Here is a 14164-nt window from a genome sequence, read left to right as displayed (position 1 = left end):
AGTATACAGACTTTTTCCTGTTGTGGTTGTCCTTGCAAATACCATAACCAAATGTGTATCTTAGATAGCTAAATGGACTAAATTATGCAGCAAAACTCCTAGATTCTCTAAAGGGTCTATTTAGATGAGAAAAGATAGGGCTTGAGTGAGTTAAAAATACACTGAAGAATGCAATCAGTGCGATGTTATTCATTTTGATATTAAACAAGATTTATTTGACAGTAACACCATATGCTCAGTGGTGCTGTCCACAAGATGACAATTCCATTTTGCAACAACTGTTGAAGTTCAAAAATAGTTTTCATTCAGCTTTGGAATAAAAACAAAAAAGCCTTTCAGTACTTTACAGAATGGAATTGGACTGAAAAGGCTGATTTCAGATAAAAAACTCAGCCTTGTCTTCTGTGAGGCCTTGTTGCTTATAACGTGTTCCTTGGTCACCCAACGGCCAGGGTTTTGGGAGAAGGCAGGAAGACTGAGACATGGGAAATCTGTAACTTTTCAGAGGTCTTGATGCTATTCATTAGCACTGCTTGGTGAAGTGTCAATCTGCTGAAAACATTTCCATCAGCACTACTAGTCAGTTCTTGAGACTGCTAAGACCTTTTTATTGATTAGACCTGATTGTAGTATGCGATCTTTGTCAATAATGAGACCATAACCTTTTTCTGATGGGTAAAAGAGAAGCTGAAAATTTTGGCAACAGGAGAGCCTCGGAAGCAGCTGAAGTGAACAGGGCAGAAGTTGGGTGCCGTTACTAAAACGTGCAGCATTGCATGCCTTACAATGGAGGTGCTTGAAAACAGCAGGATAGTTTTAAAATTCAGTGGGATGTAGTCTTTTACTCTCTCTGCCAAAGCTTTTCTTTCACATGGGCCGTAGGCTAAGAAATGTAAGCACAAAAGTAGGAAAATATGGGAAAATACCAACAAATACACAAATAACATTAAAGATTACGGAAAAATATTTTTTCTCATAGGTGTTTGAAAACATGGGTTTTCATCCAAAATACCTCCAAGCTCGAAAACTGCTGGGTGGAGGAGGAAAAGAGGAAAGTCTTGATTAGAAAATGCTGCTATGACACCTTGTGGGGATTAGTTGCCTCAGATATCCATTTGTGTGAATGTCTGAGCACATCCCAGCTGACTGACATTGGTTGTCCTGCACTCTTCATAATTTGCATGTATTTCCTTTTTTTAAGAAAGGATGTAATCATGCATTGTGATTGTCCTCCCTGAGATGCATCTTGGGAGCTGATATTTAGCTGAGGAGTCTAAATCCTTGAGAAGAATGAGGCAGTAAAATTACTATTCTTTTGAGGTACCACAGCAGCATTTCCAAATTGAATTGTTGCTGTTTTCATCCAAAACCTTTTGATTCTAAGGATTTTCAGCTCTTTAAAGAAAAGGTTAAAAATTTGACAGAAAGTACGATTGTCAACATACAATCTTCTTCTGAAAAAAATGTTTGACAGGAATGTTTTTGGGTTTTACACAACCCTAACAAAAGAGCTACAAACACATCCATAGCTGTGATCCTTAATTAGACACCAGCCCTAAGGCAGCTTGCTAATTCTTATGGAAGTTGCACTTCACCAATGAGACTTCAGTTCTTTGGGTTCTCAGTGCTGCCCTTTGTCTGCAGCATCATGTTCTTACCTGCCTCCCTGCTGCACTGATGTTGCATGTAGTTGGACACAGAAAGCCCTTTTTTCCAGTGGATACACATGCACATGTGCTGACAAGTTTATAACCAGACCAGTTTGACACTCTTGGCTCTAGCTGTCTCAAAATCGAGCACGTATGGTTAATACTATGCAGCACTGGTGGAAGAACTCTATTTGCTTTGAACTGGCAGGAGACAGGAGAAGAAGTCTTTGGCAAGAAAGACTCTTCTGGTGGTCACATGTGTTTACATGTGTGTTGCTACTGTTTTGAGTTTCTCAGCAAAGCATATAGAGGAAGATGACTGCACGGACACCACATTGTGCTCCTTCCTGACATGGATGGTACCTGACGAAAAGGCATTAAACAGCGCACTGCTGCCAGTACCCAGGAAGCTCCAGCCCTTGCAGGTGCGGAGAAGATATGAAAACTCAGTTTGGCTGGTGGAGAATATGTGTGCGTGTGCCCTCGCACTGCTTAATAAATATGTTCATCCAATTAAGAGGAACAATGATTCATTAACAAATCAGGTACTAAAAAAATACTCATTGAAGACAATCACTGCCACTTCCTCAGTTTTTCACTTCATTGCTTCTTATGTGAGTAAAAACCAACAAACTAAATGGAGACCTTATGGGCGCAAGGGACCAATTAATGCCACGTGACTTCCTTCCAGGCTTCCATGAAAATAACTGTGTTATAATAGTCTGTGATATTAATATCGTCTTTGGGAAAGTTAGGCAGCAGCTCCACAGGGAAGGATGTAGCATGAGCAAGCACTCTGGAATGTGCAGTATTTGACAGAAGAGAAGTGGTGTCTCTCTATAAGTTGCATCTCTTCTTGCTATTGAAACAGAAAAGTCATCTGGGAAAATACAAATTTCTGGGGGCATTTGAGAAGTTTTTTAATCAGGGGGATACCTTTCCAGTATCCGTTGAACACATTTTAGTGCCTCTCTGCTTTTATTACAAAAATTATCAATCTACGCATTAAGTTTAAGTATTAAATACTGAGGTGAGTTTGGGATCCTAAATTTATACAGCCTCAGAGTTCACTTTTAAGGTTTTACTTCCTCACATCTTAAATAATTTTGAGGATTTGCTTTTAATCTCATGGGTTGTGGAACCCTACTTTTTTTTTTTTACCATTTTTGCTTCACAGTATGTGGCTCAGGGTTGCAGATATAATTGCTGCCTAAAATCCTGATAGCTGACAAAGCTATATGGAGACTATTTTACAAGAAGAACTTATTTTGCTTGTTAGGCAGGCCTGGCTGGTTTGAAGCACAGTTCTGCTATTTTAAACTGCAACTGCACTGAGACATGCAAGAGATGGAATATATTGCTCTCCTTACATTGGTGGTGTACAGATAACGCAGAAAAGCCCTAGGCAGGACCTATGGGTGCTAGTGGAGCCACTCTGAGGTTAAAGTAGCAATCTCCCCATCCCAGTCTGCCCCTGGGACTCCGCACTTCCTCCCATAATGAGACCCTGATGTATTTACTAGGCATCATGCCTGGGTGCTTGTACTGCAGTGACAGCGTGGGCCATAGTTTTCTCATGCTTCATTTTTCTTGGAGCTGAGGGACACACACAGATCCTCCACCCCTGCCTCCAAGGTTGGGCAGTCAAAAGGCAAAGGCACTAGGTAAGACCCATCAGCAAACCAGGGAAGCACCACGTAACAGTGCTATTGATGATCTGACAAGGAAAGCAGTAGCCACAGCAGCCTGGGTGACTGCAGCTGTCCGGCCCACATCTTCCCGGCTAAGCCACATACCTGAGTATAAAAGACATATGAAATTGTTTAATGTGCATGCCAAGGCATCAAGCAGAAAGAATACAAGGAAAGCAAGTGGGAGGAGGACATGGTTTAATGTCTTTCACAACAAATTTGGCTTCAATTTCTGCGTCCCTACAGGCATATTAACTCCAAAGATGCATGTTATTAAGCAAGAGCAAACAGGGTGAAGGCAGTCTAATAGCTAAGCACAAAGTGGGTTAACTGAAAAAGTGGATCTAAATAGCATCACATTTGGAGGAGTGATTTGGGTTAGAGGTTCAGTTCAGCTCAACAGTGGAAAGTTCAGATACTGGTTAAACTTTGGATAAACTTTTGACCCCTTTTTCTTGTAGAATTCAGACTAGAATCACACAAACACAGACTCTCTCATGAGCTTTCCAATACTGCTTGTTTTTGACTAAGCCAGTAATAGAAGAACAGATTTCCTCATGATACTCCTGTATTTCTGCTTCCAAAATCACTCGGTTGTTCTTTTCTTTTCCAAATCTGAAAACTTTTTCATTCTATTCCATATAAGGTTTGGATGATAACTAAGGGCAGGTCCATCTCTACCCTCACTAATTTTCACATCTCTGGGGATAACTGTCATCGCTGTTGGCCTTTTTCCCATCCAGTGTTAAATATTTTCATTAATGACTGGAGAATTACTCAGTCCAAGGACATAGAGATTGCATTTTCCAAGTGTGAAATGTTGCTCTTCTCCCAGATGCACGGCTGCAGTGTCCCTCACCCTGGTCAGCTCTGTGTTAGCTAACCCTCTAAATCTTTATTGTCTCTCTCCTGTTCTTAATTTGGAGATTGTCAGCTTGCTCTTTATTTCTGCTCCTTTCTCTGTGCTCCTGAGTCCTCTCTTCTCATGACTCATGAACAGTAGCTCCCACCAGTTATATGTGCTTCCCCCCCCCCCATTACTAGCTAAAAAGGGGAAGAGGGAATTATCTTCTGAAAATATCAGCACTTTCCTTAAGCCCACTCAGATCATCTGTTTGCTGATTCCTGTCCTGTAGCCTGTGACCTCAGCAGTGCAGCAGTTTTTGTTCTGTTTTCCTCATCAGCCTGATCACATTGTCAGCAATTAAAATAAATAGGAATTAATAACAGTAAAATTAAACAACACTTGGGAGCATAACGACCCTTAGGACTGATGGAATCAATAGGTAGGTGATAATTAAAGCCAGCCGGAAGCTTTTTCTGAAATCTTACATGCAAATTTCCTCCATATTAGAAACCACACATTAGAACACCCTCCCACAGTATTCATCTTTCCTTGTTCTTTCTTATATCCTCACAGTTTGGAAGGTACTGTGTTGGCCACAAAACCAAACAAGAGCATCCAATCCTCACCGAATATTGCTTTCCCATATTTCCGGCTCATCAAAACTTAGGAAGCACCAGAAATACAACTGAGCCTGAACTCTGGAAATTCTCAAGCCTGTTTTTCAGGCCCAGGAAGTGGAAGAAACATCTCTGAGCTCTTGGATTCTTTTTCCAAATGGACCTTGCCGTCGTTTCTCCGCCAGCAAGTGCTGCGGTGATATGGTCTGCATGTAGACATGAGTACTCGCTGTGCTGCTGTGCCTGCCGAGTGTGGAATTCAGGGTCAGTGCTCTGCTAGGGGAACCAAGACCAGCACTACACTGTGCACCTATCCCTGCAGCCAGAGGCCAAATTTGTCTGCATTGTAACAGTATTAAAGTTGTCTAATTTTCTCCATCCCATCCCAGATTTGTGCAACTCAAGTTGTTCAGCTGTGCAAAGAACCAGGTTTATCTAAGAGGATTCCCTCAGTGGAGGTCAGGCATAACAAGTAGAAATGGCTTTGATTTTGTTCTTCCTAGTCATTTTCCTTCCCTTCTTCTTCCTCTCTTCAGATTACAAAGGGCAAGACTGTGTCCTGCTGGTGTTGATTGGAGCAAGGAGCATGTTCAAGTCCTGCAGGCAGGAGCAAGATGTGAGCACCCCAGCTCAGGAAACAAGTGTAGCAATTTTGCAGTTGTGTGGGGAGCAACATCTTCACAATGACTTGATGTTGTGGCTTTGATGATTTCTTCAGACACTGTAAGCAGACTGACAAATTGACTTTCAAGTGAAAGGTCATTGAAAAGAATTGTGGATAAAAGCATCTGGATTTACAATTAAAAAGCTACAGAAGTTCAGTTTACAACTCTACTGGGTTCTGTGCGTAGGAGTTTCTATCATATAATTTGGCAGCTTCTTCTGCCTTCTGATTGGGGTTGTAGAATATAAAAATTCCTTGTGGTTTCTTTATTTTTTTCTTTTTAAACACAGTGGAGAGTTGTGGTGTTTTGGCAAGTCTGATGCAAACAAATGTTGTACTGGCATTGTCTCACATTGTAGGTGACCTCAGGCCTGAACTGTAGAAGGGAAAAAAAATAGGTCTCTGTTGAATAGAGCACACATGTGCTTGAATCAGATTATACAGACAGTGTGAAAAGCAGAGTATACACACACAATACTTCTGATACTGATGTAGGCTTAACTGCAATGCCCAGTTCTCATCTTATTGCTCTGCTGCCAATCAAGAGCAGGCTTGTGGTGTTTGTGAGATGTTTATGGATCACATTTATTTTTTCCCTTCTCCCTCTTTCAGGAACCAGGACGGAGTTTTAATCTTGGAAATCCTTACCCATAGAGGCAAACACTGCCTGCAGAAAGGCTCCCTCTCTCTGTACCTTCCTCACACTTCTTCCTCCCTTTCTCTTCTTTGTGGGACACTAAAGTTAACTAAACTAAACAGAAATTTATCCCTATTAATATTGACTTAACTGATTTCTCTAATCCTGTGGTAAATTTTCTGAGACTTTTTTTTTCAGGTAGCAGATTCATAGGAATATTCACTCTAGAAACAAAACATTTCCAAATATCTATTAAAAGGCAAAACAATGGGGTTAAAGAAGATACCCCATTTTCTGTAAATATTTTCTGGGGGATATTTTTCTGTACAATTTCATTTCAGCAGTTCAGGAACTTTCTTTCTGCTTGGAAAAGAAGTTTTGTCCAGTCTTTAAGGGTTTCCTTTTAGAAGAAAACAGACTCAATAGGGCTATTATGTACAACAGTGCACTAAGCCTTCTTCAGTGTCTCCTTTGCAGTAATTAGTCACCCAGTATAGCCTAGAGATAAGACACCACCCACAAGTACCCTAAAGACTAGATTGCAGCCTGATGGATGGCCTTCAGGCTGGTACCTTTGATATGGCTGAGACAACTGCACTGATTTCCTTTGGTCCATCAGAAGGTAGCCTTGACCTCAATGAAGAGATGGGTAGCTACTTTAGTTTTGCTTCCAGGTGCTTCTCCTGGTCTTTATGCTACAGGAACAAGTCCTTGGGGCAGAACTCATATCGCTGGATAAGAGTTGTCCTGATTATGCTAGAAATATCCTGCTGTTGGCAAAGGAAGATGGAGGGAGGGGAGTAACATTTGCAAAGTGCCTCCACTATTGGCAGAGGAAATCTGGCAAGATGCTCTACAACTGCTAGAGTTTAGGGTGGAAGAAGTATGCCTCCTTTCTCTCTAAAAAACTGGTGCAATGACCCTCCTCTTGTTCTCTCTCCCTTTGATGTATTCATATTGCACAATGTGTGTTACATCTGTACTACACCCAGACTAAATGACAGGGAAGAACTGATAAGAAAGTTAGAAACATCATCAAAGAACTAGGCACATTTAAAAAAAATAAAAAATCACATCCCCATTTTGTTAGTGAAATTTGTAAAAATGCCCAGAGGTGGAACTCGCCCTCTTTTGTGAACCTTGAGCTCCAGCGTGCAGGAACCACATTGAGAAAGGCATCAGGGAAAGCACTGAAGTGGGAACTTTTTGCATGGGCCTGGCTCCTACATAAAGGAGATGCCACAGGGTTGATTGTACTTGGTTTGAAAGCCGCACATAACTGCTGCTGCCTACTTTTACAGTGGCCATCATCTTGTACTCGTGACAAGTGTGAAGAAGACATTTGGCTGCTTGCATACTGGCATAGTGGGGGAATAATCTCTCATCCCCTGTGGAACAAATCCATATAGGGGACAAATTTTCCACCACATACCCAGTGGCTAATGAATAACATCACCCTCAGAGAGAATTTGGTGGTTACTGAGGACCAGCAGCTTTGTTCCACTACCTTCTCTCTTTTGACTTATTACCCACAAACACTAGGCTGAGTTCAGTTTTGTGAGGAAGGCAATAGTTAAATATTGCCTTTCTACTCTGAACCAGCATTGCTGCGAAAAGATGCTGCTGGCCACAGTATGTATAAGCCCTGCTGCAAGCCTTGCCAATTACAAATTGATGTGTCCACTGGCAGGACGCAAACTATCTCTAACACACAGTGCTGGGGCTGATTTTTCTAGGCATGAAGTTGCAAAGGTCCCAGCTACTCAACAGGGTGGTAGGAGCATGAGAGTTCTGTACCTGTCTGTGAGGCTGATTTAGGACATCTGACAATGAGATCCTGCTAATTTTTCTTCATGTCACAGCTCTGCACATTTAAATTTAGATCACTGTTGCTACAGAGGGATATGCTATAAGACCGTGATCACATGTTCATTGAAGACTCCAAATACGAATAAAAATTGCAGTGAATTCAGCAAAAATAGTTCTGTGGGTCTGGGAATTGCCTCTGGAGATGGAGGTGAGCCCTGGCAGTTTGAAACAGTCTTTGGTTGCTGCGAACCTGCACCACAAATGGGACATTTGCAGGAGAGGAATATACGCTAGCGTAGGGGCTGAGGGTTTGTCTCTTCTCCCAGCTGCTCTCTCTTTCCTGCTGTATTCATGCTGAACTTCCCACTCCATGAGGGTGGAGAGTCCTGGGAAACACACACCCCACTCTCAGGACAAGGGCCACTGAATGGGCTGAGGAAAACAGAAGAAACTTGATTGTTCAACTGACTTGCAAACTTTACACTTTTCCACACAGAAATAAATTAGAGTATCTCTTAAGTAGACAGTCGCTGAGCTCTCTATTTTTCTTCAATTTCTCCCCTTCCCCCTTTTACTAATTTTCCTTCTGCCCTGCCTTCTAGTGTCACAGAGTTGTTATTATCCAGATTTGAATCTCACAATTTCACTGAAGGAGAATGTGTATTAAAATAACAGATTTACCAGAAAACATCTGCAACTTGCAAGCCTATTGTATTACTATTATATGAGCAAGCCATTGTAAATTCTTTTAAGTCTGTAACTTATTTCATGTTAACACACTGTGTGTTTTACAACACCATTTCAAAGTTTATGGCCTTTTTTCTTTAGCCGCTTGTTCCAATTGCATCTTATATTTCATCAAATATGGTAAAGAAACCATGAGAATAAATTGATGCTCCATATGACCCTCCTTATAAATGGATGTTGCCAAATTGCTGTAAAATGGTTTTCTTTTTTAGCCCTCCAGAACTGTTAGTAGGTTTCTGAGGCCAAATTCTACAGGGAAACGTTATGACCATTTAAGGCCTCCAAACTTTATGCTTCAGTACAAAAGGCCTAAGGGTGAGGATTTAAAATGGATGAAGTGGAGAAATTTGCACTTCCTTAAGAAAACACAGAGCATTTCCTTCCGTGTGTCAGATATGAAACCAGAAAACACAAACTAATTTGTCAGGAAATTTTCCTTCTGTAATTCCTTCTTCAGGCTTTCCCCTCTTGCCCTTCCTTGCTCCCACTGCAACCCTGCAAGCCTTATTTTCTCCTCCTTGTTGTCAGCTTTATGGCCACGTGTCCCAGCTCCAGAAACTGTGATGGACGATGTTCTGCTCTTCACCTTGTGCACAAGAGCTCTGCTGTAATGTCTCCTCATGTTCACAGCTTGCTCCTGACACCTTCTTTCCCGCTCACCTCTCCGCCTGGGCTGATGCCTGAGACAATCCTTCAGGAGATAAGTACCGTTTGGGGACACCAGCCCAGCCGTGAACAACGGTTCATCATTTGGCTCTAATTGGATGCTGGTGTAAAAAGAAAAAAACACTTGTCATATTTATGAGTTACTGTGAGTTAATAATACTCTGGGATACATTAGTTAAAGCACATTTGCGCCAAACATGTGGCTTCAGATTTTTGTTTTTCATTCAAGCAACATTTTTTCAGATGAAATGCTGTTGCCATTTTCCTCCCAGGCGCTCAGTGAGCCTCAGGGAGTTACAGCATCAATTATTTTTCTCCTCATATGTGGCACAAAAACTAAAAAAAAAAAAAGGAGCATCCTAGCCAGAGAAGTTGGAATTATATGAAATCAAAAGCTGCAGCCAGCTGAACAAATGTAGTTAAAACTGAAAACACAAAAAATCTGCAGAAGATTCTCTTGCAAATACGACAGGCTCTGCTCTCTCTGTATTTTTAGTAATCTGCTGTCCTGCCCGCCAAGTCAATTCTTCTTCTGTTAAACTCTACTTGAGTCAATTTTCTTTGACTCTGTTATGAATGATAAATTCATTAGTGCCTTGCAGGTGGATTTGCCTGAATTTAGAGACTCCAGAAAGGACTAAAATGACAAGAAAAAATAGAGCATGAAAAGAAACGTGTTTTCATACTCTTGCTTCTGAAATAGTGCCTCTTTTACGTGTAATAAAAATCAAGATGTTCATCTTCCTCTCCCCCTCTGCAATATTTTTTCAGCGCTGAGGATGTCAAGAGCAGAATTTACCCTTCCCTTGATGCCTTCTTTTTTTCCCCTTCTGTTTCATCACAGCTGCATGGACTCCAGCCAACTCAAACTGTACCTTCGCACTTCACTGCTTAGGACTTTGCTGCATGTTCAATTTGACAAGACTTTTTAATGTAGGTAAGTGATCAGGCAGATTGAAACTTCAAACTGGTCACCACGTTCACAAGGATGCCAGCGCTTCACACCTCACTATTTTATTCTTACATAGATAGGCTGATTTCTATAAAATCAGTAAGAAGTGGCACAGCAAATTTTATGGAACCCTAGTTGCTCTCATTACCTGTGGCTTAATTTGCAAGGTCTTGCTTAGAGGAACAGAGCAATCTCAACCTGCTCTTTGGTTTAGAATGTATTTTGCCCACCATTCCTAGGGAATATTTATGGAACACTTTACATATTACTGCTGCTTTGTTGTACTAAGTTTTCTTTTATTTTATAAGCCCAAATTAAGCAAGAAGCTCCTTCTATGCTGACTCAGCCTCCAAAACTGCACTTCATATATGTCAAACAACATATATAAATTTATAAGGTGAACAATAGTTACATTTAAGTACTGATTTAGTGATCATGAACTTCACTGGCAGTATCCTTTGGAAACTAAATCCATAAATTCTATTAGTATTAAATGTTTCTAATGGGAGTTGACAAATACTTGAACTGAGTTGCTTTTTCTCCACACTTGGCAAAAGGAAAGGGACAAAAATTCCTATTACACAATGAGAAATGCATTAATACTAAACCCCATTCATCTCAATTTTGTACAAACATAATTTAAGACCTTTTACAACTATTGGTGAAATTACAATGTGCTGTGGGGAAGTTGCAAAAATTTTATGAGAGTAATAAAATTGTCATTGTAATATCATTATAGGGTGCAGGGACAATATAGATATTTGAATTACCTATTGTGCTTATGCCAGGTTGAAAAACGTACATGCAGGAATTATAGCATGTAATGGAGACAACTGCTGAAACAAACCAGAGAAATTAAATCCAGGTCCACTTAACCAGCCCAAGACAAATTCTCATTAAAAACCCAGACTCAGAATACCCTTCCCACTTGTGTCAACAACAATGAAATTTAAACAGGTGGACTGTTTTATATTTGTGTCAACGGTAGCACAGAGACCAACTAATTAAACAGAGATTATGTGTAATAAAATAGTGTAGCATCCAAAACCCTGATGTTTTTAACTTCTATGACATATTTCCTGGGGTTTTCACTCAAATCTGACTGAAGGTAACCATGGTGGTCCCCCTTGTTCGTAGCCAAAATAGTTCTCAGGTAGCTCATGGCAAGCCCATGAAATCTTACCTGGGATTAAAATGGTGCTAACTTTCCAGAGGTGAAAATTCCTTTCGCCAAAGAATACTGTTGTTGAGCTGCATCCAGGGAAAGAGCATTGCTTTCTCCCTGCCTGTCCAAGACATGAACAAAAGGAAAAAAGAGAAGGAAAAACAAGAGAGACAATTGCAGATTTGTATGTTAGCAACATTTCACTGGCTGTGTTCTAGAGAGTAATAAAAGAATTGAAATAGTTCAAGCATCTGCCCTTGGCTGAGGGACTTGTAATTATACACTACAGACTCTGCTCTCTTGGAACAACTGTCTTTGATTCCTATCTCTTCTTTTATTACAGTTGAAACACAAACCTCCTGATGAAACCATTACATTTCCATGTGAAATTCACAACTATAAGGGGAAACCTCTGCAAAGTTGACAGACTTCTGAAGGGAGGCAAAAACATACGGGCAAAAGTTGTAAAGTTCCTTTCCAAGTTCCTAAGGTCCAATCACTTGAGGCAGCCTGCTCTGGTGTTTGGGGTTTATTCTTCATTTAGTAAACATTTTGGAATGGCAGTAAGAAATTTAATTTTATTTCCTGTTTATTAAGAGTTACCATATTGTGAAATCCTGCAGTACAGCTGATCACTGTCTGTAAAAATCACTATTTAGTCCTCACCAATATTATGACAACTGTGGCAAAATCTCCCAGCAGACGTTTCTAAACACCAAGAGACACAGTGAGATCTACTATGCTTTTAATACCCCTTAAAATTTTTGTCTTGACTTCAGACAACACCTTCACAAAGGCAGGAAGGACTCATAAACCTTGCCAGGACCCTCAAAGGGATTACTGGATCTTTGTCTGCCCAAGTCTTCTCCAGAGGGGGTGAGCAGGGAACATGAAGGAAGAGGCAAAGACGCTAGCTGGTGCTTAACTACTCTTTCTATGCAGGAATCTAATCATTCAGGCTTCTACTCTGAAATCTCTAGCAGGGTTCACAGCCAGTGAGACCCCTGGAGAACAGGTCCTGGTCAATGAATGTGCCACCTGGGGATACTTCTGGAAGGAGAACCCAGAGGACTTCACTAGCAGCTTTTGACAATGCAAACTGCGCCAGTGCAGCTGCCTCTCCTGTGCCCCACCTGGAAGAGGCAGTGTATGTATCAGTGCTCATGGGAGAAAGACACTGCTTTGCTGGCTACAGACAAAACATCTAAGGGAGTCACCCTTGCCCACCCACTCACCTCCCCCCCCCACCCCCCCACGCACACAGTTTTATTGAAAGCAAAGTCAGAGCACACCATTCAATGCTTAGATGGCCTAAGCCTGCCCCCTCAGCTAGGGAAGCTGTTCAGCAGCCTGAGCTCCCACCACACTTATTCCCATGTTTCACACATTGCAAAGACACAAGAAGGTATTTCCCTACACTGCAACATTTTATTTTCTGTTCTTTTTACTCTGGCTAATATGTCTTCTTGGTAACCACAGTATAATAAATTTCATAGAGCATGACCAGCATACTTAGTTCATATTATTCATTTGCAGTCATTTCTTTTTCCAGCTCCTCTTCCCCTCCCGGTCCTCTTTCCCCAGCGCTCACTCAGTGGAATGATAATAATACACACAGAGTGCTGGCTGGCTGAGAAGGACTTAAAAACAACAAGTAAGAGGATCTTTCTGTGCTCACACCTGTTTTAAGATTTGTTATCCTTAAAAAGGAAAGCTGTAGGGATTTGCTTGCTTTCTTCCTTGTAGACCCCAGTGGAATATACCATTAAACCACAGGGAGGAGAGAAAGCCTTCAGTGCACTTAAATATACTTATGTCAAATCCATCTCATTCTTCCTGCCTTCTTTCCTCAATCTAGCCACCGTTCCCAAGGGCTGGAGAACATTACAACCTATTCACTTTATTTGAATGGGCACAGACAGACTTTTTCACCATTTTGATATGTCTACATTTGCAGGCATATCCTGTAGGCCAACTGAAACAGCCTTAATTTCAATTTACTGTCTCCCTGAGGAACATGCCATTCTCCTGAAAGTGGAAAAAAACCCTCAATGGCCATTCCCTGCCCCCCTTCCCTCCACCTCAAGATCTGAACTGGAGGAAAAATTTCTCCCAAGATTAATGGACTGCAGTTTTGATGCGTATAACAGGGCACATGATCTTTATTAAACAAGTAGGGAACAACTTTCACCAAAGTACTGTATTTGGAAGGTGCTCGGTGTTATTGTACACAACTCATCTAAATCCTTTTCCAAGTCCTTGTAGAACAATGTTATATTAAGAAAAAGAAACCATTCCTTAGTGGCCATTTAACTCTGTCTTGCTTTTCAGTGGTACTATCAGTAATGACAAAAACAACACTAGTGAAAAAGTAGCCAAGATCTCAACTTACTAACTTCAGATGCATACTAGGTTCACCTCAGCAGAGCATAAAAGTGATATGCTCCCACCTTCCTAAAACCAGTGGCAAGAGTTAGCTATTATTGCAACTAACCATAAACAAAACAGAAAACAAATAAAGATTCAGTGAATAGTGGGAGTGAGGAAAAAGACCAGTACTGCTTGCCAAGCCACTGTGATCACAGCTCAGATTTAGAGCAAACCAGCATGTAGAAATCTGGATTCGGGAGGGACATGTATTTCTTTGCAGGAATATCAATGCCTTACTGTCCTTCAGGCCCTGCTGGTACCTAGTATTGCAAGATTTCACTAGACTTTTG

This window comes from Cuculus canorus, chromosome 3 (assembly GCF_017976375.1).
Source record: "Cuculus canorus isolate bCucCan1 chromosome 3, bCucCan1.pri, whole genome shotgun sequence".
NCBI lineage: Eukaryota > Metazoa > Chordata > Aves > Cuculiformes > Cuculidae > Cuculus > Cuculus canorus.
The sequence above is the reverse complement of the archived record's forward strand: the minus strand, read 5'-3'. Positions refer to the sequence as shown.